We start from the raw sequence: 25,193 nt of genomic DNA, 5'->3' as shown, positions 1-25,193 counted from the left end.
GCACTTTCCAGCTGAATCTCACGGTCTAAAGCTAAGCCACTATGTGAACACGAAAGACAGCCGCTCTTTTCCTTGGAACTCCTCTCACACTATTGCTTTGCAGAGGCTTGCCTGTGATTTCTTGGTGAGTAAAGATAGGATTAGGGTCTGAATCCATGTTAGCCTGCATTGATAGCATTCAGGAGTTTCATAGGCCTTTTACATCCCAATCACTCAATATTATTAGAGCTCCAGTGTGAAGAGCAACGAAGCCCTTTTGTATGCTTTTGTAAATGTTGAAGGACATCCATAAAACAAGCAGTGCCTGGATTAGTGTTGCATAGCCCAGGATCACCTGGCCTAAATTGTAGAGCGTGGAAGAAGGTACTGTGAAGTTAGTAGTGCCTGTGCTCATGTGTTCTTGTGCCAGAAAATATAGGAATCAACATTTGTATATTCGACTGTCTCCTAAGAGCAACAGAAAAGAGACAGAAACTTGCAAGTACATCGTTGTTCTAAAAGTGGGAATGAGGATCGGTATTCATGGTTGCATAGAGAATGAGAAGATAATAACTACTTCCTGTTTTGGTAGTGTATGGAGAACTTGAACATATTTTGTGGAGTTTGAGGGTTGACCACGATCCTTGACCATTTTCATCCCGTGATTTCTCTGTAGTTGTGTTCCAGCATCAACATCCTTCAGCTTTTCTGGCCCCACAATATCCTTGCTCTCCTCCTTTGAATATTGAGCTTGGAGGCTGTGAACCATTCCACTTTCAGCACAATTTATGTTCAAGTCTGGTGTTACGCCCTTTGAAACTGTGTCCATCATGCCATCACGAGGCTGATAATTTATCCCCCAGCTTGTGGTCTGCTCCAACCTGGAGACGGTTAGAAGTCTCCTGGTAATATCCCACAGAACATGGTGGAAAAGAAGTATTTGTGTCTCATGAAGAAAAAACATTTTGTGAATACACATTGGTAATATCTCTGTATCTTGTTATGGTTTGAGGTGACCCTGGAAAAATCCCAGAGGTTTCCTTTCATGGTGCAGCCCAGTTTTAAGGCAGGAGCAAAGAGAATGGGACTGGCAGTTGGAGTGAATACAGAACAACTCTACTTTCTTGTCATGTTCTTCTTGCCCTCCTTTCAACAGGCAGAGTAAATGACTCCCTCCTCTCTTCATGCACCACTAGAGGAGCCACTCACATTCACATGGAACATGGGCATCCCAGCTTCCATCTGTCTCCTGTCCACACTTCGTAGGTCAGTAGGAGAAGCCAGACAGATGGAAAACGATGTGTGCCATATCAAGGTTCACCTAAACTATGGAGAAGGACTGCATGCTTTACTGAAGTGAGCACTCACTACCCATCTCTCCATGAGGCTGGTAGGCCCCTAGGCTAGTTTCCTGAGTCTGAAGAAAACCAAGCTTGTCCCAGTCCTGGAGGAGTGAGTCGCAGGGCAAATCCAGTGGTGTCATTGCTAGGATTGTTGATCCTTGTGCCCTCAAGCACCCCTCTGTCCCAGCCTGTTGGACTGAATTGGTGGTAATAGCCTGCATCAGGAGGCAAATGAGCTGCCTGCCAGGCATAATGGTGCTGCCAAGGGAGCTCAGCACCACATGGTGGTCCCGGGTGGAAGTGCAAGCTCTCACACTTCAATGGGATTCATTGACCTGCCTGGATATGAAGAGGATTTATGGCTCACAGCCTGTTTCCTTGTTGCCCTGGGCAACGAGGATAGAATCATTTCTTCAACAATGCAAGAGTCAGACAACCCCTCCTTCATCTATCCTCCTACCTTCACACATGACCCGCTGCATGTCTTGAATGTGTGAATGATGACGACAGCAGCTCCAAGTTCTCTGGTTGTCATGGGAACCGTGATGCTTCCGTGTTATCAGTCTGCACCTCTATGATATCTGCTGGAATCTGGGGTGCTGGTGCAACGTCACTGGAGACACTCGTGAAAGTTCCTGTTGCCCAAGGCTTTACAAACACTCTGGGGAGGGCAATGCACTAACATCTCCTACCGGAGACTGGAGTCACAGTGACCTTCACAACCTATCTGACCAATTCCTGCTCCTTCCCCTTTAATTAGTGGAGAGTTTCCATGTATGGCTCTCATGTCACAGAAGAACTGGAAAAGAATTGTTACATTTTTCTGAGTGAAATTGATTGCAACCAAATAAATGAAGGATCAAGGATTTGACTTTAGCCACTTATCTCTCTGTAATAAATTTTGAGAGTAAGAACTGGAAAAATGAGCAGTAGAAGATAGAGATCGGATGATGATAGTTTCCTTTTTGACACGGTGTTTCGATTCTGAGCCCCCAGAACTTTTGAGCCATCACCACCTGCTTTTGCCTGTTCATATCACCCAACAGCATCTGGTCAATTTGCTGAAGCCATTTACTGAGGGAAACAGGCTTAGAACAGGAGGCACAACATTCACTGACTCACCACTTCCTGAGTTGTTAAGAAGATCCAGCACCTGAACTGGCTTGTTAATATTATGCATATTTCCCTTCTCTTTGGAATTTTTCAATAAATGTTCAAAAAGAAAAATAGGGAAAAAAATTCTCTCTAGATAATGTCAGTTAATTTTGAATGTAATGGCAAGGCATTCATGTGTGAATGATCCCAAAAAACTCCATTCATTTTCACAAATTGGGCATCTTCTCATTCCCACATATTCATCCTCTGCCCTTGTACCCAGCTCTCTTGGATAAATGATATATTTTCCAACTCACGGATCAATCATATTCTTCCAATTTCATACTTTGTAAAGAGCGGAAATATCTTTTCCTCACAGAAAGAGCTAGGCTTGAGTATTGACAAGAAAAATAATACAGAGTGGTTTGTTTTGGACAGGAGAATTAGGAATTCCTTAGACATTGTTATGCTTGGGCATGCTTGCTTCTCTGCATACAATTTCAAAAGTTAAGACCTTATGAGATCATGTGTTGTATCTCAGAGGAGCCATTGCAGTGCCGGCCATATAGCTCATCTGGGAGAGTGCCTGCCTTGCATGCTTGAGGCCTGGGATCGAGTCCCAAGAACTGTGGGATTGTGGAAATAACAAAGGAAACCAATTCTGAGCCTCCCAAACTTCCATTGTCTCTTTTCCTTTTATTTTCTCCTCTCGTCACAAAAGGAGTCAACACTGTAAAACAGCACCAATTGCTCAGGCAACCCAAGTCTACCAACAGCTTTCAGAAGGCTACTGTGCTCCAAGAGAGCAGTGCTCAACAGTCACCTGCATTTCCTCAGAGGAAGGTCAAGTATATGACTTTAGCCACTTATCTCTGTATAATAAATCTTGAGAGTAAAAACTTGAAACATGAGCAGTAGAAGATAGAAATTAGATGATGACAGTTGCCCTTTTGCCACAATGTTTTGATTCTGGGACCCCATAACTTATGAGCCACCACCACCTGCTTTTGCCTGTTTATATCTCCCAGCAGCATCTGGCTAAATTGCTGAAGCACGTTTACAGAGAGAAACAGGCTTAGAACAGGAGGAACAACTTCCTCTCAATCACCATCTCCTGAGATGGTGGGAAGATCCACGACATGAACTGGCTTGTGCATTATGCACTTTTCCCTTCTCTTTGGAATTTTTCAAAAAATGTTCAAAATGTAAAATATGAAAGAAAATTCTCTCTACCAAAGTGTCAGGTAATATTGAATATAATGGCCAGGCATTCATGTGTGAATGACCCCAATATCTTCATTCATATTCATCAATTGAGCATCTTCTCTCTCCCACATATTTTTGCCTGCCTCTGCCCCTGTTCCTGCCCTTCATGGTTCCCTGATATATTTTCCTCTTAATGGATCAATCATCTACTTCCATTTTTGTACATTATGAAGAGGGCAAATATCTTTCCCTCACGACATAGGGCTAGGCTTGTGTATTGACAATCTAAAAGGATTCATATTGGATTGTTTTGGACAGGAGAATTAGGAATTCCTTAGTCATTATTTTGCTTGGGCATGTTTGCTTCTCTGCATACAATTTCACTAATTAAGATGTTACGTGATCATGTGTTGTATCTCAGAGGAGCCATTCCAGTGCAGGCCATATAGCCCATCTCGGAGAGTGTATGCCTTGCATGCTTGAGGCCAGTTTAGAGTCCCAGCACTGTGGGAATGTGGAAATAACAAAGGAATCCTAATCTGAGATTCCCAACCTTCCATTGTCTCTTTTCCTTTTCTTTTCTCCTCCCGTCACAAAAGGAATCAATACTCTAAAACAGCACCAATATCTCATGCAACTCAAGTCCACCAACAGCATTCAGAAGGCTACTGTGCTCCAAGAGAGCAGTGCTCAACAGTCACCTGCATTTCCTCAGAGGACTTGTTCCATGAAGTCACTCTACACTCCTTAATACAGAAATCAATGGCCTCTCATAAGTATGCTTATGTGAATAATATTTCTGCACCTTCTTCAGCTGCACATTGTACACAGGTTTTCAGGAAATTCAAAATAACAAGCGCAATTGAACCATTCCACTTTCAGCAGCATTTATGTTCAAGCCTGGTGTTATGCCCTGTGAAACTGTGCCCATCATGCCATCACCAGGCTGATAATTGATTCACCAGCTTGTGGTCTGCTCCAACCTGGAGCTGGTTAGAGGTCTCCTGGTAATATCCCAGAGACCTTGGTGACAGAGAGGTATTTGTCTCTCAAGAAGACCAACCATTTTGTGAATACAGATTAGAAAGTCATCTCTGTATCTTGTTATGTTTTGATGTGATCCTGGATAAATCCCAGGAGGTGACTTTCAGAGTGCAGCCCATTGTAAGGCAGCAGCAAAGGGAAGGGGACTGGCATTTGGAGTCAGCACAGAACAACTCTCCTTCCATGACAGGTTTGTCCTGCCCTCCTTCCAAGAGGCAGAATGATTGACTCCCTCCTCGCTTCATAAGCCACCAGAGGAGCCACTCACATTCACATGGAACATGGAGATCCCAGGTTCCATCTGTCTCCTGTCCACACTTCGTAGGACAGTAGGAGATGCCAGACAGATGGAAAATGATGTGTCCCATATCAAGGATTACCTAAACTACGGGGATAAACTGCACTCTCTACTGAGCTGGGCACTTACCACCCATTTCTCCATGAGGCTGGTAGGCCCCTTAGACTAGTTTCCTGACTCTGAAAAAAACCATGGTTGTCCCAGTCCTTGAGGAGTGGGGTCCGAGAGCAAATGCAGTGTTGCTGATGCTACGATTGTTGATCCATGTGTCCTCAAGCACCCCTCTGTCCCAGCCTCTTGCACTGGAATTGGTGGGAGCTAATAGCCTGCATCAGGAGGTAGATGAGGTGCCTGCCAGCCAAAACAATGCGGCCAGTGGAGCACAGCACCACCTATTGGACCTGGGTGGAAGTTTGAGCTCTCACACTTCAATGGGATTCCTTGTACTGCCTGGATATGAGGAGATTTATTGCTCACAACCTGTTTCCTCTTGCCCAGGGCAACAACGATAGAATCATTTCTTCATAACCGCAATACTCAGCACCCGCTCCCTTCATCTATCCTTGTACCCTCAAACCTGATGTGCCGCATGTCTTGAATGTGGGTTTGAAGAGGACAACAGCTGAAACGTCTCTGGTTGCCATGAGAACATTGAAGCTTCCTTGTTCTCAGTCTTCTCCTCTATGACCTCAGGTGGAATATGGGGTGCAGGTGCAATGTCACTGGAGACACTAGTGAAAATTCATGTTGCCAAAGGCTTTACAAACTCTCTTGGGAGGGCAGTCAACAGACTTCTCTTACCAGAGCCTTGAAACACCATGAACTTCACAACCTAGCTGACCAATGCCTGCTTCTTCCCCTTTAATTAGAGGAGAGTTCCCATACATGGCTCTCATGTCACAGGAGAACAGGAAAATAATTGTTACGTTTTTCTGAGTAAAATTGATTGCAACCAAATGAATGAAGGATCAAGGATATGACTTTAGCCACTTATCTCTCTGTAATAAATCTTGAGAGTAAAAACTGGAATCATATGGAGGCCACCTGCGTTTACCTCTTTATATCTCCCAGCAGTGTCTCGCTAAGTTGCTGAAGCACTTTTATTGAGGGAAACAGGCTTATAACAGGAGGCACAACTTCCTCTGAATCACCAACTGCTGAAATGGTGGGAAGATCCACCACCTGAACTGGCTTGTGCATTATGCACTTTCTCCTGCTCTTTGGAATTTTTCAAAAAAAGTTTGAAAGAAAAATTAAAAAAAAAATACTTTCTAGGAAAGTGTCAGTTAATTTTGAATGTAATGGCAAGGCATTCATGTGTGAATGATCCCCAATATCTCCATTCATATTCACCAATTGAGCCTCTTCTCACTCCCACATATTTCTGCCTCTGCCCCTGCGCGTTGGCTCATTGGATCCCTAATATATTTTCCTGCTCACGGATCAATCAGGTTATTCCATTTTCATACATTATGAAACGGGGAAATACCTTTCCCTCAGGACAAAGGGCTAGGCTTGGTTATTGACAAGCAAAAATGATCCATACTGGATTGTTTTGGACCGGAGAATTAGGAATTCCTTATACATTGTTTTGCTTGGGCATGTTTGCTTCTCTGCATACAATTTCTCTAATTAAGATGGTAGGCAATTATGTGTTGTATCTCAGAGGATCCATTCCAGTGCAGGCCATGTAGCCCATCTGAGAGTGTGCCTGCCTTGCATGCTAGAGGCCTGGGTTTCAGTCCCCAGCACTGTGGGATTCTGGAAATAACAAAGGAGATCCAATCTGAGCTTCCCAACCTTCCATTGTCTCTTTTCCTTTTCTTTTCTCCTCCTGTCACAAAAGGAATCAACACTCTAAAACAGCACCAATTTCTCATGCAACCCAAGTCCACCAACAGCTTTCAGAAGGCTACTGTGCTCCAAGAGAGCAGTGCTCAACAGTCACCTGCATTTCCTCAGAGGACTTGTTCCTTGAAGTCACTCTACACTCCTTAATACAGAAATCAATGGCCTCTCAAAAGTATGCTTATGTGAATAATATTTCTGGACCTTCTTCAGCTGCGCATTGTGAACTGGTTTTCAGGAAATTGAAAATAACACCTGCAATTGTACCTTGCACTCTCCAGGCTTCTTGGATCCACTCCATATTCTCTGCCAGTGAATGGGCTTTCATGCCAGAGCACTTTCCACCTGTATTCCATGGTCTAATATTAAGCCAGGTGGTGAACATGAAGGACAGCCACTCCTGTCCCTGGAGCTCCTCTCACACTTTTGCTTTGCAGAGGCTTGCCTGTGATTTCTTGGTGATTAAATTAGGACATGGTTCTGAATTCATGTTAGCCTGCATTGATAGCATTTAGGAATTTCGCAGGCCATTTACAACCCACTCACCCATTATCATTCGAGCTCCAGTATCAAGAGGATTGGAGCCCTTTGTATCCTTTTGTTAATATTGATGGACGTCTTCAAATGAATCAGTGCAGGGATTAGTGTTGCATATCCCAGGATCACATGGCTTAAATTGTAGATCGTTGGGGAAGGTGCTGTGAAGTTAGGAATGCCTGTATTCATGTGTTCTTGTGCCACAAATTGTAGGAGTCAATAGTCATATTTTCGTCTGTCCCTTGAGGGCAACAGAAAAGAGACAGAAACTTGGAAAGTCATTGTTGTTCTTAAAAGGGGAATGAGGGTAGGTATTCATGGTTGCATAGAGAATGAGCTGACAATAACTACTTCCTCTATTTGTAGTGTATGAAAAATCTGAACATATGTTGTGGAGTTTGATGGTTGACCATGACCAATGGCGAGCTTCATTGGGTGCCTTCTCTGTAGTTGTATTCCAGCTTCAACCTCCTTCAGGTTTTCTGGTCCCACAAATATCCTTGCTCTCCGCCTCTGAATATTCAGCTTGCAGGCTGTGAACTTTTCCACTGTCAGCCCCACTTATGTTCAAGCCTTGTGTTATGCCCTGTGAAACTGTGCCCATCATGCCATCACAAGGCTGATATTTCATCCCCTAGCTTGTGGTCTGCTCCACCCTGGAGCTGGTTAGAAGTCTCCTGGAAATATCCCACAGACACTGGCAACAGAGAGATATTTGTCTCTCAAGAAGACCAACCATTTTGTGAATACAATTTGGCAAGTCATCTCTGCATCTTGTTATGGTTTGATGTGACCCTGGAAAAATCCCAGCAGGTTACTTCATGGTGCAGCCCAGTTGTAAGGCAGCAGCAAAATAAGGGGACTGGCAGTTGGAGTGAGCACAGAACAACTCTCCTTTCATGTCAGGATCTTCCTGCTCTCCTTCCAACAGGCAGAATGAATGACTCCCTCCTCTCTTCATGAGCCAGGAGAGGAGCCTCTCACATTCACATGGAACATGGAGATCCCAGGTTCCATCTGTCTCCTGTCCACACTTCGTAGGACAGTAAGAGATGCCAGACTGATGGAAAACAATGTGTCCCATATCAAGGATCACCTAAACTACGGAGATAAACTGCATGCTCTACTGAGCTGAGCACTCACCACCCATCTCTACATGAGGCTGGTACCTTCCTAAGCTAGTTTCCTGAGTCTGAAAAAACCCCGGGTTGTCCCAGTCCTGGAAGAGTGGAGTTGGAGGGCAAATACAGTGGTGCGGGTGCAAAGAATGTTGATCCATGTGCCCTCAAGCACCCCTCTGTCCCAGCCTGTTGCACTGGAATTGCTGGGGGCTAATAGCCTGCATCAGGAGGCTGATGAGCTGCCAGCCAGCCAAAGCGGTGTGGCCAAGGGAGCACAGTGCCACCTAGTGGTCCTGAGTGGAAGTGCAAGCTCTCAAACTTCAATGGCATTCCTTGTCATGCCTGGATATGCGGGGATTTATCACTCACAGCCTGTTTCCTCATTGTCCGGGGCAACAACGATAGAATCATTTCTTCAAAAATACAATACCCAGGCACCCGCTCCCTTCATCTATCCTCATACCCGCACTCCTGACCCGAAGCATATCTTGAATGTGGGTTTGAAAAGGACAGCAGCTGAAAGGTCTCTGGTTGCCATGGGAACCATGACGCTTCCGTGTTCTCAGTCTGCTACTCTATGACAAAAGCTGGAATCTGGGGTGCAGGTACAATGTCACTGGAGACACTCGTAAAAGTTCCTGTTGCCCAATGCTTTACAAACACTCTGGGGAGTGCAATCTACTGTCTTGTCCTACCAGAGCCTCAAAGCCTTTGACCTTCAGAACCTAGCTGTGCAATGCCTGCTCCTTCCCCTTTGATTAGAGCAGAGTTCCCATGTATGGCTCTCATGTTACAGGAGAACTGGTAAACAATTTTTACATTTTTCTGAATGAAATTTTTTGCAACAAAATATATGAGTGATCAAGTATATGACTTTAGCCACTTATCTCTCTGTATAATTCTTGAGGTACCCACACCTTGGGGGACATGACCCTCTCTTCCCCAAACCTGAGTCCACGCTCTTTAACAAGCAGCCCACCCAGCAGTCCTTATCTCTGTCCCTCTGATCCAGCACTAGATCATGCTGCAGCTGGCCAGAAGCCTGAGTGAGACCTGTTCCCAAAGCCTGGAAAGCATTACTTAGAGACAGGGCAAGATAGACAGGACCTGAGACACACTGGCATCTGAAAACTGTCCACAAGTCAGAGATAGAAGCAGAAGAGAGGTAGTGATCTTGCTCCTCTGTTCCTCAGTCTGTCTATGGTCTTCCTGGGTACATGACCATGTAGGTCAGAATGATCTCCACCTCTTCTGGAATGAACAACAAGAATGCTATGACAAAAGCTTTTCCCTGAGCTTGATTACCAGGCAAAATAGGTCACTGATAGAATCCACAGCCTCCAGAACATGGGGTCTGTGGGAGCCAGCTGGAAGATCCAAGGTGTGGCTGGAAGATGGAGGGAACCAGGCCAGGACCACTGGAGGCAGGTGAGTGGCCACTATTCATCAGAGGAGTGAAGAGTGGGCAGGCAGTGGGGACAGCCCCTGTGGCCCTCTAGGCTGCCAAGAAAAGAGGCTGGGTAGGCTCCACATCTCCTGAGGTGCAAGGCAGGCCAGCATTTCACAAGGCAACATGACTGAACCTCAGCAACCCACTGGTCCCAGACACATGCTGTCCATCGTGCTCAGAGGAAAGGGAGTGTCCACCCCTGGTTGATCTATTCATTCTGAGACAGGGCCTCAGCCACCTGAGTTGCTGGGACTGCAATTGCACATGCTGAGTCCAACCACTTCTGTGAAGGAAGACCAATCACCCGAGTGCAGGAACTCAGGGAAGAAAACACAGGTAGGCCACAGGCTGGCAGAAGCTGGGAAAGGAGGAGGAAAACCAGCAGGAATGCCACCCACAGGGGTCACGGGGCAGCATCCAAGACACTCAGAAACACAACTGAGGACAGCAGGCAGACCAGCACTGCTTTGGGATGAGAACCACACCTCCTCACCAGAGCCAGGAGCTAGCTTTCATCACCACCATGGGCAATCACCCTCATGACTGATGAGAGGTGAGTGGACATGGTGCTCAGATGACACAATCAGGAGCCAGGTGCTGGGCCAGCAAAAAGACCTGAGCACACACCACACAGGTCTGGCCACACTGAGGGGCTGTGGGGGCTTCTCCACACAGAAGCCTCGAGGCAGAGTCCAGGTACAGGCATAAGCAAAGTGGTGGTCCCTGAGGCATGCTGAGTGCCAGAAGAATTCCCAGCTCCCCAGTGACCTAGACCATGGCTGGAGACCATGCTGGAGACAAGGCTGAAGTCAAAGATGTCCAAAGTAAGTCTCCCACCTTACACTAAGGGCCACTACTTGTCCAGGCTCTGGGGTTCCACCCAGGGCCTGAGTGACCCAGCAACCAGGGTGCTAGGGCCATGACCAGAGGAGGCCACTTGCTGCACTTCTCTTCTGATTGCCAGGAAACGCTAGAAATATTGGTTTTGGGATAAAATGCCCCAATTTCTAAAGATTTTTCCAAACTAAAAGAGCTCCTCCTGTTGTGGTGTGAGTCATGTACCCTTGTCCATGGCTATCACGTCCACCAGCCCGAGAAGCTTGGTCTCATGATAAGGCAGGCCTGAAGCCCCACAGTCAGGGCCAGTGGTGCCTACTGGCTGTAGCATGGCCTGAGGTCAGATACTGACCCAGGAGTTTCTGCTGCAGACCTCCTAACTGCTAGCAGAGGCTCACCGAAGGAATCCGCAAGCACATGATGTACAGCAGAGAGACAAGAGATGCAGGAGCCCATGGGGGTGGGGGTTGCAGAGGAGGAGTGTGGTGGGCCTAGGAGGGAAGGAAACTGTGTGACAAGGCCTGGGGGTCTTGTGGGCATGGTGGGGGCTGAGGGTGAGGCCTCAGCTGGGTGGACCTCTCAGAAGTCAGGCTGCCCAGGACCACAATTTGCTTAGTGCCCAGCTGATCCACAGGGCTGGTGGGAATCAGGCAGGGAAGTGTACTGCCCCCAGGTGAGAGTAGAGTTGTGCTCTGTACCATCTAAGTTCTGTGACACAAGGTGCCTGTAAAGTCTTGATGACAGGAGCTGTGCCTGGGGGCTCAGGTGGGGAGAGGCTGCAGTTGGAAGCTGAGGGCTGGCAGGACAGAGTTGCCATAGCAAGGGGAACTACTTCTGACATCACATGGTCAGGGAAGCACTCAGAGGCAAGCAGGAGGAAGCCCCCACACAGGGCTGATGGCAGGAGAGGTGGGCAAGCTCAGTAGAGACTAGGCAAGGTGCTCAGACCTGTGTCAGGGAGAGTGGGAGGAGTCCCTGGACAAGGTCAGCACTGGACAAGGCAGGTGGGAAAAGTGTGCCTGTGTACCTGCTGAAGTCCAGCAGGTCCTCCAGAAAGCACAGGCCCTGGAACAATTGCAGGCACCATCAGGCCCTCCCAACCTTTGCTCCTCAAGGCCTTGATGTGGACACCAACAGGGGGATGGACAGGGACACCTGAGCCTGGGTCCCTGGTTTCCCACCAGCCCCCACTCCCTGGGTCTTGGCTCAGCCTTGTTCTCATGAAAGCACACTCTTGCCTGCTGGTGTCTTCCATGAGCAGGAATTGGACTGGGGCCTTGCATGGTGGTCTGTGTGGGCACAGGAGGGGGCTGGGAGCAGAGCAGAACTGGCTTGAGCAGGAAAGCAGCAATCAGAGAGTGGTTCTGGGAGGCCCTGGGGCAAAGATGAGATGAATGGGAGGGAGTTTCACAGCACTGCCTTTCTCCCCAGGAATCTGTTGCCTCCTAGGGTCCAGGGGGAACTAAGCCAGCTGCCCCCACTCCACCCATTGCCTCAGGCCCTTGTGTTAGTGTTCTGGGCCCCATGTGGACTGTGTGACCTGCAGCTATTTCTTGAACTCTCTGATCCTGGGAGACTGAGGGTGTTGCCTGCCCCTCCCATGGCCAGCTGGCTCTCAGGACACCCCTCAGGCCTGCTTGTGCCTGTGTATCGCACTTAACCCCAGCCCTTCCCAGTCTTCATGGGTGCTGGGCTCTTGGCCTGCTGGCTTGGGCCATCCTGGCCTCTCTGCCTGTGCTGTGCCCACACTGGCCTTGCACACTGGCCCTCCAGCTGTCTTTCCAGGAGTGCAGCCTGCCAGGCACCACCCTGCTGGGAGGCTGCCACCTATGCTTCCTCTGCTGTAGCCACCCTGAGATGCAGCTCCCGGGCTTCTGCCCCCCATGACAGGACAACCAAGGCCCGGGGAAGCAGCAGCCACTGCTGCTGGTCCTTGTGCTTCCCTGAGGGCTTTGAGTTCACCCCTGCTCATTTCCATTCCTTTTTTTTTTTTTACTTTTTAAATAACATTTTTAATTATAGTTTTTGCAAAGGTAAAATATTATACTTAAAATAGGTCTTAGAACATGAAGATACTAAGTTCTCCAATTGTATTCCAAGATAGTCTTTAAAACATAATATCCTATATATCACAGAAGAGCAATCTTGATCTGCAATTGTACAGAATGAATTTTACAAACATAATAAATATATTTATGCCCTTACACATAACAGTATGTACAACAGCAGTTGACAATAGTAGCTCAGAACAGCCCCCAAGTTGCAGCCCTGTGTATACCAGACTGATTTAAGGATATATGACTGAAGGAAAGAGTAGTTAGTAACACAATATAATTCTTCCTCTAAAAGAGAAGGAATATAGCTTGTTTGTCAAAATAAACAAAAATAGTTTGATCTGTTCTTCAACCACAGAAAAATAACAATACACTAAGGCAGGATTCAAAAGGGAATACTGCTTTTCAGAGTAATTTAACAAAATAGAAGATTAAAATGCAAAACTAACACAAACCCATGAGGAAACATATAAAACTACTTTTTAAGCAACAAATTCAAAATTTGCTATAGCTGATTCAGACAGGTAGGTGGGAGACAGACATGAAATGAAAATGTACAAAGACAGGTCAATAAAATGTTACATTGCAAAGCTCAAAAAAGCTCAAGATGAAATAATCTGAAATACAGGAATTTTCTCAAATAAAAGAAAATACTAAAGTTATAAAGGGAACTCCCAAGAAGAAATTATGTTTTCCTATACAAGGCATATTTACCCCCTAACAATAATAGTGAATTATTGCTATGATAATAAAAAAAAATACTCTTACAGGGAGACAATTCTTTTTACTTCTCCATAAGAGCAAGGAAAAAACCCATGACTTTCACTATAACAAAAGAAAACCTTTATACAAAAGCTATTATATTTTCATATTTTCTAAAACCAGGATCTATTATGCTTCTCCAGAACACATTTTCATCACTAGACACAATGCTCAACTCTTGTTGCAATCATAGAACATGAGTGGCTTTCATTTTTAAAAAGCCAACAGTGCAAATTATGATGACATTTAATTAACAGAAAATGTAAACATATCAAAAAATATAAAAACATTTCTAAAGATCCCCCTCACATAACAGATATTTTACTCTTAGAAAACTTTACTAACCAGCCGTCCCATGTGAAGGCTGGGCAGAGGAGCTGGGTGTGGTGGGCATGCCTCCCACTCCATCCCCACTACTCAAAGCCAGAAGCAGGAGGACCACAGGTTCCCAGCAAGCCTGGGCAAGGCCTAGTGGCAAGGGCTGTGGAGGTGGCCTGGTCCCTAGTGCCTGTGAGCATATGTGCGTGCATATGAAATAAAGGTCAGTGCAGTATCTGTTTCTCCAAGGACAATGTCCAAATGGCCACCAGCAGGCTGGGGTGTGGCTCAGGCAGAACTTGCTCAGACCTCCAGGTCCTGGGCTCCACCTCATCCACACACATGCAGGCCAGCAGGACGAACCACTGTCCAGCACCACCAGCTGTTAGGCAAAGATGGGCTGGACCTCCTTATTCCAGGATGGCTAGTCCCACAACTGCAAGCATGGAGGCTGTGTGAGCACTGGAACCTGATCAGGCATGTGGCCTCTTAGCAGACAGCCTGGCAGGTCCCTGGGGTTAAACATGGAGTTTCTATATTACCTGGCAGCTCTAGGCAGAGGCCCAAGAGACCTGGAAATGGGCAGCAGCCTTCTTCATCCTGGCCAAGAGGTGGGAATGGCCCACAGGTTCCTCTGTTGGCAGATAGGGCTTGGGATACATGGATCATCAAGCTGAGGACCGACTCCAGTGCTATTGCCTTCCTAACCCTCTCTTCCAGGACTGGGCACATCCAGAATATCCTAGTCAGAAAACTAGCCTAGGGCCCTAGCAACCACACCAAATGATGGCTGGTGAGAGCTTATGGCAGTGGAACATGCAGAGAGCATCGTGGGTTAAGTGATCTTTGAATTGGGACACAACATGCCCAATCTTGTGTGTTGCTCCATTTTTTATAGAAAGTTCAGCCAGGTGACAGCTTCAACCTGGGAAGTGGGTCTTCTAGGTAAAGGTGGATGAATCTTCTGAAGGCTTATGTGGTGTCATGGGAGTCATTCACTCAGGATGTCAAACGGAGGATATGTTGGTGTTGACATGCCAGGAGAGATATTCTTTGCTCACTACACCTGCAAGACCACACCTCCTTGGCTATGGCCTTACAACTAAGATGCACTCAGAAATTTACCTGCTGAGAAATTCCAGGGCCACATCGACTCACCTCAAAATGCAGAAATGACTGGCCTATCTGTGTTCACACATGTGCTCTTTCTCTTGACCAGACAAGTGCCAGCATGGCACAAGGTCCTGTGGAAAATTTCCCCCAGTCATCTTAGCAGCCCTAGGATGATGCCGACTACAAGTCAGTGGATCATAGAAGAGCCTGCTGATGGTGCAGGGAACACTGCATCACATGGTGTAACTCCAGATTAGAACATGCACCTTGCTCTAAGGGCTATGATGAAAAGATTCCAAGATGAATATTCAAAGAGGGAGAGCAAGGACATTGCATGGGCACTGAAAGCAGAAGACTGTTGGTGCTGAAAGCCTACTTCAATGAAGAGACATTCTAAAACTACTCAGGCATCATCATCCACTCTAAAATTCCATGACATGTCTTCAGGTTCAACATATTCTACAAATACATGAAGTAGTACTATTGGGGTACAATATCAACCGATCACCAGAGAGTCAAAGTGCACACATGATAATGCAAGACACACAATGAGCTTTTATTTTAAGCTTGATGTTGGATCACAACAAGACTCTCAGACCACTACAATGGCTGAATGGGGAGCGACTCGGAGGGGTTAGAAAGCACTCTATTTATGAGATTTTCAAGCATTCACCCACAAGGACCTGTATATTATTGGTTAATATTTGAACAGCCTGACATTTGTCCTCTTTGGGTGGGTCCTGCCAATCTATTTGATTCTTTTGGGATCCCCCAGAACAGAATGTCCTGGAGGAAGAATGGAGGAGGGAAGGGGTGCACTATGCAGGATATGAGTCAGTGCTTGGCCCCCTTGTCCTTGATAATAAGTTCCTGGGCAGCTGCCCATTTCTTGGACAGATATCTCTTAAGAGCCTTGATAAACTCTGGGAGCCCAGTACATTCTGTTTGCCTGTATTGACTCTTTTGGGTAGCACCTGTGTACTCCTGGGGGGAGCTTATGGGCCAGCTTCCGAAATGGCTTTTTCATACAATTTGGCTGCACAGATTCCACCTTGTTCTCAACATTCCCCCCTTCAGTTGTTCATAATGAGGAATCATGCTCATCCAGTGTCACGCATATTCATCATCTGGGCTCAGTATTCTCTTGTTTTGTTGCCTTAGCTCCATCAGTTAGATCATGCTTACATGGTCCTTAACAAAAGCTATTCCAACTTCCAGAGGCAGATGGCTTTCATGGCCTTTATTTCCTCAATTTGACCCAATTCCCTATTTCTACACTAACTACCTGTCCCCAATTCTGGCTTCATTCCCTTCTTTTGCTTTAGGAATTCCTTACTGCTGTGAGAAAAGGGGGTACCGATTGTTCTGCCTGCTTCAAAGCTCAAACTGGGCAGCAAGGGGCAAGCAGTTTGGAGTTCCCTTTTCAAATTGGGTCAATTGAGGAATCCAAGGTAGAATTCTGGTTGGTGAAGAGCAGGTTGTAAAGTCATCTCATGGTGGGTGCTGCTATGATAGGAGAACAAAAAGACATGAATACTTAAATGAGATCGTACAAAGTAAATATTGCAGCATCTGGAACATGCTAATGAATATCGTGAAGATGACAGAAGTCAATCTCTCATCAGGAAGTGGAAGAACTTAGAAATTATTCCCATAACAAGGCCAAACAAAGGCTGGAGAATACAAATTTGGGGATTTTAACATTTTCCAGGTTATCAGGAATGTAAACACAACATTTAACTCTTATTGTCATTGATGTCCCCAGAAAATATAGTTAAGCTACTTAATGTCATTGATTTTTGTAAAATATCTCTTTATTGGTATAGCCTGTGTTAAGTAGAGATCTCTATACTTCTGTTACTTAGGTCTTGATAATCATACTAGCAGCAAATAGAATTAAGTTTACCTGTGTAAACTGACTAAAAATTTCTGACTCTGGCAGTTTCTCTTGATAGTTATCAGGCACATTTGCCTAAGAATCTTTTATTTGTAGCTTCCCATCTTTATTAACAGTTTTACAAAATGAAATTAGCAAGAGTAAAAATATATTCAGCTTATATAATAGCTATCTTAAACTTTGGCTGAGCTATACATTATATCCCCTGTTTGAGATCACAGAATTTTACAACAAAAACCAATCTCTTGACTATAACTTTAAATAAGCTAAAGTCTGACTTATTTTGGAGTCACTCTAGGATGCAGTAAGGTGGGAGGCAGAGCCTAATCTCTGCTAAGGCATGACTCTTTACAAATATTAAGTGAAGTGTTCTAATTCTGATGCTGATATTTGCTTCTTTTTTAAATATCATTTTAAGAAATTTACATATATTGATTTCTGGGTCTATTAGTTAACACAATTTAACATTAAATCTAAAACATGAATTAAAGAAAATATGAGAGATCTTTTAACTTTCCTTTTGTGTGGCGAAGTGGCAAAATATTTTCATGTTTCATATATTAGCCTTTAAAAAATCAGGTTCTAACTTTTAGAAATATATTTACATTTGAAATTCTTTATCTCATTGAAAAAGTAACAAATTTTACATATACCATATTAATAACAGATGCTATAATAGAACATTAAATGATAGAAATAAATACCCAATAAAATTTACTCTTTATAAATTTAAAATTACCATGACAGACAACTTTAATCTTGAGAATAGCAGCTTGATAAATTCCCTGCTTTAAAAACTTGTATACCTGAAAAATATGAGCACATTTAATATATAAAAAGTGACCATTTCACAATTACCTTGACACTTTTATATTACCAAATTTGGTTTTTAAAGAAAAATTTAGACTCTGTAACATAGTACAACACTCTGTCAGTTGTTTAAATATAATTGTACAAACCAAAATTTTTAAGACTAATTGTTTTAAAGAATAAAACTAAATAGACACAAAGTTAAGAGTAAATTAGTGTTTCTAAGAAATTGTTGTCATTTTACCATATAGATTAAACTTTGATTTATATCAGAACATTAGTATTTCACCTTAGAAAAAACCTTAAATAACTTTAACTGTCTCACATACATACAACCAACTTAGTTACATGAAAACTTGTTGAAATTTGCCCTTTACTTACACAGACTTTATTAGCACTTACTTAGACCCTCATGTATTTCATCACATAAATACTTATTTTACACAGAAACATTTTGTTCTTCACTAAATTTCCATATCTGGAACCTTTTATTTTCTCTTTCCTATTTTTTTACCCCTTTTTGCTCACATTCTGAAACAAATCTTAAGAAATTTCTGAACTTAGATAAATTACTCCATTTTAATAAGATTAAATATTTTGTTATTTATAGTACTCTAATTGAAACACAGTTGAAACTTTTGGAACCCATTGTACATAGAATTGTACCTTTTAGGACATAACTCTTAGTAACCTTGTTTTTAATTAAGTGATGACACAAAGCAAGTTTAAAACCTTTTTATTTAACATCCTATGAAAAGACCAACAATGTTTAAGTATGTTACCCCATGAAATTTAAGGAGTTAACGAGTACTCAATATTAACAATTAGCATTTAACTTTATAAATTAATCAGATGTCTTTAACACACTTGAGTAATCCCATACATGTTAACTCTAATTCACTTATTTTGTAAAAAACAAGATACCAGACAAGTGTCCTGAACAGTATTTGCCATCTCTTTCCTGTTGAAGGAAAGGCCTAGAAACAATTGATATTAGACATTCTATTAACATCAACATTTCAGTAGTTTGACCACCTAGAGACTTGTGAGTTATTTTCAAAGACATGTTACTTTTTATTAGTTTACCCAATTTAATTTGAATCCTTTTAAATCACGTGAATTAAAAGTATCTGGATCCATTTTTAAAATTTTAATTTTAGGAGAGCTCAATTTTGATACAGATAAAACATGATATCAGACAGCACTACATACAAATAACACAAAATCAAAGGCATTGTAACTTTATAGGTGAATCTCCATTGCAATATAATGGATGCTCAAAAACTCTAGCTGAATAAAACAAAAAAAAACTAGAACTGATCCAAAAGTCATGAGATCAAAAAATATTCAACTAAAAAAAACCAAGAATTCTGAAAAAGATGATATGGCCATTAATTACTTTAGTAGAGTATCATAAAATTTACTTTTGCTTGCGTTCAGGTAAGACTCTTTTTACATTTTTCTTTTTTTTGTGTGTGGGGGGGTTGAGACTGTCTCCTACTGAGCCTTCAGGCTTTCTCTATTTACATTTCAATGTAAACCTTGACTGAGATCTGGAAGGAACTGAGCTAACAGGTTTTAGCAGAAACTTTGTGCCTAGGTCATTTTAGCCATTTCTATCTGGACAGGCTTGGATGTCAAAGACAGTTATGAGACCTTATTTTACATTACTTTTGAGAATGAAGCTACTATGCTAAGCTCCTCACTGAGATGCCATTGGCTATTGAGCTGCCTATGGCTGCCTGTCCAGGATTTATTTTTCACTTTGTGACAAACAGGTTAAATCTTGCTTCATAGGTAAGCTGAGGACAGGAGCTTGAAGTAAGTCTCATTTTTGTTATTCCTGGGGCAAAATATTGTCCTATGGTGGCTGTTTTCCTGTAGTATTGAACATGTTGATGGCATAATTAAGCTTTTTTTTTTTTTTGAGATCTTATAATTCCTATCAGCTAAGAAGTTTAGGAGTTTTGCAATGGCCTTTTGACATTCCTCCTGGGTGAGGCACATAAAGAATGTCATTTACATCCTGGAGAACAATTACAGATGTTTTATCTCTGAACTTTGTTAAGTCCTTAGCTAAGGTTTGTTCAAACAGGTGAGGGCCACTCTAAATCCTGAGGCAACACTGTCTAGGTTAGTTGAGACACATTATCTAGTTCTTCAACGACAAACAGAAATTGCTATTCAGAGTCTAGTGTATACAGGAAAATCTGTCTTTTAAATCTAACTTAGTAAACTAAGCAGCAGCTGGAATTTCAGGTAACAGAGTAAGAACTACAGGGTGGGGGGAAATTACTGCTTCATTTTTCTAAGGTTTTTGACTAGGCAGTTTGCTTTTTAACTCCTAAAATGGGTAAATTCTATGGGCTATTGCAAGTCATTAATAGTTTCTGTCATTTTGAATGATCTTTAATAAGCTCTTTTTCTTGTCTTTATGCTCCCTTTTCTGTCTTTTTGATTTCTATTAAAAAATTGAAGATGCAAGCTGGAGAAGATCATCTAAGAATTGATCAGGGCCACATGCTAATTTTTGTAATTTCCTCTAAATGTTTGGGACTGACTGAATGTTACATTAAAAGTAGGTGGCCCTTTATGGATTCAGGATTCAGGGTGGTGTGTTTTCTTATTGCCTTCCTGAGTCTCTCCATGAAAATATCAGGGTTTTCCTGAAGGCCTCATATAGTTTTCTAGGCATCCTATTCATTATTTGAATCCGAGTTAGGATGGTTTCTGAATCCCAATTAGGATGGTTTCTTGGAACTGCCTGTGCTCTAGATGTTAAATAGCATAATTTCCCAGGTGAAGTTAAATACCTGACATAACTTTTGAAACATTTCAATATTTATTAGGATCCTTCAAAAACCTCCCTAAATTTCATCTGTCTTAAGTTGGGAGGGTCCCCTTGGTCTTCTCTTTTAGTAGGTGATTCCTCAAGGCTTTCTCCTCTCATGGTAGAGATTATTGATGTCAAGCATGATAACATATGAAAGACACTTTTCTTGATCATTTGCAATTCAGCAATATGCAGGCTAGTGGTGAACCTGGCAATACTATTGAGAGAGAAGCTCCCTTCTGAGTTAGAAGTATTAGGGATGTCTCCCTAACTTCGAGCTTCCTTACAGTCCAGAAAAACCCATCTCTCACTACCTGGCTTTGCCAAAGTTATTTCTGGCCTACTTTGGCAAAGTGCTAGGGTCCTAGTTTGCCCTGTGCTAGAGACCCTGGGAGGATTCAGACTTAAGGGCATTACTGCTTTCCTCCCTGCCACTATAAACTCCTAAATATGAAAACAATGACAAATGTAAAAAGTGTGCCTTTTGCCTATCATCTCTCTCTGTAGACTAAAGGAATCTTCAGAGGGCAAGGGGACATCTGTTGGTTGCTAGGCATATAACGCCCTTTGCTTGGAGGGTCTCACGGGAGGGTTTTTTTTAAAATGCCTCCCTCTTGCAGCTTAAAGAGAACACAGTGAGCCCATTTAAGCACAGGAACAGCAATAGGGAGACTCTAGATATCTAGACTAGTGAAGGCTAACTATGCGAACAAAGGGAACCTGGGCATTTTCATACTAATCACCACAGGCCTTAATCCTACAGTTTGAATTCCTAATGTCTAACCAGCAAGTGAAGGGGAGCATCCAGGAGGGAGTGGATTGCAGGAGTGTTGTGCAATGTACAGCCCATATGGAGGTAAAGGTAATTGGCGCTTTCCCTCAGTGCCATTCATCTACTGATCACCCTGAATAACCCTCAGTGCAGTAGGGAGGGGGAGTCTGGGGAAGGAACCTTTGGGGTCCACCCAAGAGTAACCCAGGCCAGAAAACCCCACAGTTGTTCCAACCCTTCCTCCACCTCCATGCATCCTGGGTAGATCTGGACTAGGGACACTGTACTGGTGGCAGTTGCGCTCTGGGCCTGGACAGCAAAGTAGGAAAAAACTTTGGCAGATTCCAACATGCCTAGTCTGTACTAGGTGATTGAAAACTTCCTAGGCCAGAAGCCTCTCACCCAAGTCTTGAGAAATGGCGACTACACTAACTGAGCTTTAGTAGCTGACAGGTGCCCATTATACCCTCCAAAAATAAAGAGACAGAAAGATGCATATCAAACAGATGTGGGGTGCATGAAGAGAGAAACTTACTTACCTCGGTGTAAATCTCGGTGGAGGTTGGCCACTCCATGAAGCAGAGTGTTGTAAACTTACCCTTCTTTAGGTGGTCCACACCAAAGTTCCATCCTGTGTCGTGGACCTCTGAGAACTGACTCAGGAGGAAAGTCTTAGGATTTATCTGAGCCTGTCCCATAATAATGAGGAGAAAGGGACCAAGCAGAACAAAAAAAAAAATGAGGGAGGCAATATATGCAGTAAAACAAATTTTCACAGGACTCTCAAACATTCACTGACCAGCAACCACACCACTCTCACAGGCCCAATGCCTTTCTCATTCACATTACCAGAATCAGACAAAGGATCCTTTACTGAATAGCTGCCCTGACACCATCCACTGGGGTCTTAGCACAACTTCTGAATGTCAGGCCTGACTCCCACAAATTCCAACAGTGGAACCTGCAGGGTCACTTGCAACCCATTCCTTCCACCAAATGAGAATTCTCAATCAAATGGTGATCTGTGTCCCACCAAATGGTGGTGGCCAATCCTCCTTCTGCAGCAAATCTCCTTAGAAACCATGGTACCATGGGCCATTTGTCTCTTCTGGGGTGGAGTCAGATGATCCTATCCTGGATGAGCCCCCAATTATTGGGGTTCAATATTGACCAATCCTCAGAGAGTCAAAGTGCACAATGATAATGCAAGACACACAATGAGGTTTTATTGCAAGCTCAAGCTTGGACCACAATTAGCCTCTCAGACCACTGCAATGGCTGAGTGGAGAATGGCCCCAAGTGGTGAGAAAGAACTCTACTTAAGAGATTTTCAAGCATTCACACACAAAGATCTGTATATTACTGGTTAACATTTGAACAGCTAAATATTTGTCCTCTTTGGTTGGGTCCCATGAAGCTATTTGAATCACATTGGGTCCCACCAGAACTGAATAGTCCTGGAGGAAGAAGGGAGGAGGGAAGGGGTGAACTATGCAGGAGATGAGTAAGGGCTAGGATCCGTTGTCCTTGATAGGTACGGTTCCTGGGTAGTTGCCCATTTCTTGGACAGATATCACTTAACAGTCTTGATAAACCCCAGGGGCGCAGTACATTCTGTTTTTCCTGTATTGGCTCTTGAGAGTAGCACCTGGATGCCCTTTCCTGGGGGGGGGGGGTTATGGGACAGTTCCTGAAATGGCTTTTTCATACAACATAGCTGCATAGATGTCACCTTGTTCTCAACAGTACTTGCCAGTTCATTCTGTGAGCAACCATTATTTCAGACCCTCATCCCCCTTGCAAGTACCTCAGAGCCCTTGAAAATTCGTGGATCTCTCTTGTTGCTCACAAGGGACAGCTGATGATACATATGCTGATTCATAGCTTTTCTGGCACAAGAACCATGAGACAAGGCTTTCTTTAAAGCACAGCATGTATACCAAAAAACTAAAATTTAAACAAGTTGAATTTGGAATATGCAGCACTGAACCCAGCTCCTGAAATAAAGACTGTACCACATCATCACAAATGTAAACAGAAACAGCTCTGCTAAAATACAAAGGTGAAGACCCACACTGAATATCAAAATTAGAATGGTCCAAGAATATCCGAATGTAGGATCTGACTGAGCAGGAAACTTGTACCACAGGCATTTGCAAATTGTCAAATGCTTCTCATTTCTTTACTTGCTTCTACCCACCACCCACCTGCAAAAAGCCTAATGGCTGTGGTTTCTTCTTTCAGTGTGAGGGATTTGAACATCGGACTTTACACTTGCAAAGCCAGTGCCCTGTGGGATGGTCAATATGGTCAGCACAGGAACAGCTCCTTTAAGGTACATGACATAATCCCGTCAGGTTCTGTGTCTGTGAAGTTCTATGCAGAGAAGCAAACAGAGACAAAGCCAATCAATGACTAAGGAATTCTTATTTCTCCTATTCACAACAATCTTGCAAATAACATTTTTTAACAGTTCAACATCCACAGAGGTGTGTCTGGAGGGAAAGAATTATCCTGCCCTACTTAAGGAGGAAACCATTTGTAGCTGATCCCTGAGAAGAAAATTATATCAGCAATCAATGGAGGATAGGACATGAGGAGAGGCAGGACTATACATTATATTCACAATCTACTGACAACATCCTTGTTCTTTTTTTTTTGTTTTTTTCCTTTTCCATTTGACATTTTACTTAGGAGACTTCCAACCAGCAGAGTGCAGTGCAAAATGCACAAGCCAGTTCTGGTTCTGGATTTTGACTCTAATCTCAGGTAGGAGTGAGGTAGAGGAAGTTGTTTCTCCTGGGAAAGTTCAGTTTCCTTCAATGAGAAATGCCAGATGATGTCAGAAATTATAAACAGGCAAAGGCAAGTGGTGTCGGCTGTTGAGGTCTGGGTTTCCAAAACCCACATTTGTTGGCAGAAAGGAAACATTCCTCATCCAATGTCAATCTTCCTCTCGGTATCTTTGCAGCTTTCATTCTCAAGATTTGATATAGTGAGACAAGGGCTAAAATTCATATCCCTGATCTCTCAATGATTCAGTTGATTTCAGTTACACTCAGGACAATGTGTCACTTGGTTACCAGTGCTCCTGTGACATGAGAGCAAAAATGGGACAGTTCCTCTCTCCAGATGGAAGGGGCAGGCATTGGGGAGTTCAGGTGTGAATGGCTAGGGGTTTCCAGACTCCAGTTGGAAAACAGTTGGTTTCTCTCCCCAGAGGGTTTTTTGGAGCCTTGAGCAACATGGAGTTTAAAGAGTGACTCCCGTGAACTGATGACCACCCCACAGAATTTGCTTGAGGTCACAGAATAAAGGCCTGACAGCACTATGGCATCACGGTTCCCATGCAACCAGAGAAGCTTCCACTGCTGGCTGCACCAGACCAAGATTAAAAACAAGCACCAGCTCTGATGCGATGGTCATAGGAAAGAAGACGGGAGCAAGTGACAGGGACCTGAGGTTTTCCAAAATGTGATTCTAACCTCTTTGGCCAGGAGAGCACAGCCCCATGTTCCATGGAACTCTCCAAGACCAGGCAGGATAAGGAATTCCTCTGAAGACTAACAGCTAACAGCAAATTTCAGGTATACAAGGTGTTGCTACACTCCTTTAGCTACACCAGGCATCTTGACAGCAGGCAGTTATCCCCCACCAGTTACAGTGCACCTGGTTGGGTGGAGGTGTGCTTGGGGACACATGGATCACCAAGCTGAGCTCAGGCTCCACTGTTATTTCCGCCTAACCCTCTCCTCCAGGACTGGGCACACCCAGAATATCCTAGTCAGGAAACAAGCCTAGGGTCTTAGAAACCACACCAAATTATGGCTGCTGAGATCTCATGGCAGTGAAGCATACAATGAGCATGGTGGGTAA

Source organism: Sciurus vulgaris (assembly GCF_902686455.1).
Source record: "Sciurus vulgaris genome assembly, contig: HiC_scaffold_261_arrow_ctg1, whole genome shotgun sequence".
In the NCBI taxonomy this organism is placed as follows: Eukaryota; Metazoa; Chordata; class Mammalia; order Rodentia; family Sciuridae; genus Sciurus; species Sciurus vulgaris.
The sequence above is the reverse complement of the archived record's forward strand: the minus strand, read 5'-3'. Positions refer to the sequence as shown.